The sequence below is a fragment of the Dreissena polymorpha genome, chromosome 10 (genome assembly GCF_020536995.1).
Source record: "Dreissena polymorpha isolate Duluth1 chromosome 10, UMN_Dpol_1.0, whole genome shotgun sequence".
Classification (NCBI taxonomy): domain Eukaryota; kingdom Metazoa; phylum Mollusca; class Bivalvia; order Myida; family Dreissenidae; genus Dreissena; species Dreissena polymorpha.
Window position 1 is genome coordinate 46,735,703 of NC_068364.1, and position 2,500 is coordinate 46,738,202.

The 2,500-nt window shown below is 40.0% G+C and overlaps 1 protein-coding gene across 1 annotated transcript in view; it reads right to left on the minus strand.

Moving 5' to 3' along the window:
- Positions 1 to 2,500, minus strand: part of LOC127849090 (uncharacterized) — a gene marked incomplete at its 3' end in the record, with an annotated part of 15,012 nt that overhangs the window by 3,384 nt on the left and 9,128 nt on the right. The gene's annotated exons all lie outside the window — the stretch shown is intronic.

Consider the following 2,500-nt stretch of genomic DNA (forward strand, 5'->3'; position numbering starts at 1 on the left):
ATACTCTCTCAAAACAAGAACATCCTACAATACCAAATTACACGGGACTACCAGAAAATATCGACGATTTTCGTGCACACTTTCGAGCAACAAGACATTTATTCGATAAATTGATTGAAATTACAGTGCTGTTTCGTTAAGCTTGGAACTTCATGTACATTTCCTGAATAATTTTACTTCAAGTTCAACTAATTTTCCTGCGCCTGCTATCACAAAATCATGTTTTACTGAGAGATTTCATGTAAGAAGACTTTATTAATCATTTAATAAATACTTGAGGCTCGCTCTGTAAAAAGAGATTTTAATGCATGTACATAGTGTTGTCCCAGATTAGGCTGTGTAGTCCGCACAGGCTTATCAGGTGCGATACTTTCTGCCACAACTGGATTTTCGCTCATAGAAAAATACGACAAAAGCGGAAAGTATCTCCCTGATTAGTGTGGACTGAACATGCAATTTGGTAAAACAATTTAGGCGCATGCATTAATTAGATAATAGCCGTCTAAATGCTCTTTACTTTTGATTCATGACACAGTTATATGTTATAATTTATGATTTTTCCATTTTAAATTATGCATATTTTATTGTACTGGGTTGAACGATACTTTATTTTAATAATGTGTCCACCCAACATTCTTGCAGTTATGTTTTGCTGTGTTATATAATTATATTATAATATTTAAAATTTTAACAACAAGCTTCTCTTTTCTTCATGTGATTTATTTATATATTTTAAACCAGAAGAACAACAAAATTCATAACATAATGAACGCAAAACATGATACCCTATATCTACGGAACAACACTATGTTTGACAAAATTCAGAATCAAGGTTCCCAATTTTCAAAAAAAGTTCCACATCAAATTATTTCTAAGTTCCATCAACTATTTATCTATGAATAAACAACACTTGTATCATCTATATGTAAGGCAATAAATGGTTGTTAACAGACTGATAAACAATTGAAAAAGTTACATAATCTACAGATTATAGAGCATTGTGCTTTGATTTCATTGTTCATGGAATAAGAACCAATATCATAATTACGATGTGCAGCTCGCACTCAACATTGCCATAGGCAGATAATACCTAAAAGAGATAACAATACCAGTTCATGTTATTGACTCTTGATGAAAAATCTTGAAAATGCATAGCATGCAATGTTTTTGCAGTTATTTGCTACTGCTGCTGCTACTACTACTACCACTACTACTGCTAATACTACTACTTCTTCTATTGCTGCTACTACTGCTACTACTGCTACTGCAGCTACTCCTGCTACTGCTGCTACTACTGCTACTATTACTACTGCTGTTACTGCTGCTACTGCTGCTACTGCTGGAACTGCAGCTGCTACTGCTGCTGCTACTGCTGCTTCTGCTGCTACTACTACAACAACTATTACTACAACAACTATTACTAATACTAATTAATATAAATTGCTACTCCTGCTGCTGATACTGATGCTGCTGCTAATAATGCTGCTGCTTCTACTGCAGCTACTACTACTACTACTACAACTATTACTACTGCTACTGCTGCTGCTGCTACTGAGGCTGCTGCTACTGATGCTGCTGCTACTGCTTCTTCTGCTTCTGCTGCAGCTACTACTACTACAACAACAACTACTACTAATGCCACTGCTGCTGCTGCTACTGATGCTGCTGCTACTGATGCTGCTGCTACTGCTGCTTCTGCTTCTACTGCAGCTACTACTACTACAACAACTAGCAGCAATAGCTGCTGCTGCTACTGCCGCTACTGCTGATACTGCTACTGTTACTGCTGCTACTGTTGCTACTGATGCTGCTCTTATTGCTTCTACTGCAGCTACTACTGATACTACTAAAACAACTACTCATACTGTTACTACTGCTACTGCTGCTACTGCTGCTACTGCTGCTACTGCTGCTACTGCTGCTACTGCTGCTACTGCTGCTACTGCTGCTACTGCTGCTACTGCTGCTACTGCAGCTACTGCTGTTTCTGATGCTACTGCTGCTACTGCTGCTACTGCTGCTACTGCTGCTACTGCGCTACTGCTGCTTCTGCTGCTACTGCTGCTACTGCTTCTTCTGCTACTGCTGCTGCTGCTACTGCTGCTACTGCTGCTGCTGCTACTCCTGCTGATACTGATGCTGCTGCTAATGCTGCTACTGATTCTACTGCAGCTACTACTACTACAACAACTACTACTACGGCCATTGCTGCTGCTGCTACTGATGCTGCTGATACTGATACTGCTTCTAATGCTGCTTCTGCTTCTGCTGCAACTACTAATACTACAACAACAACTACTACTATGCCACTGCTGCTGCAGCTACTGCTGCTGCAGCTACTGCTGCTGCTGCTACTGCTGCTTCTGCTTCTACTGCAGCTTTTACTACTACTACAACTACTTATACTGCTACTGCTGCTGCTACTGCCGCTACTGCTGATACTGCTGCTGCTACTGCTACTGCTGCTACTGTTGCTACTGATGCTGCTGCTACTGCTACT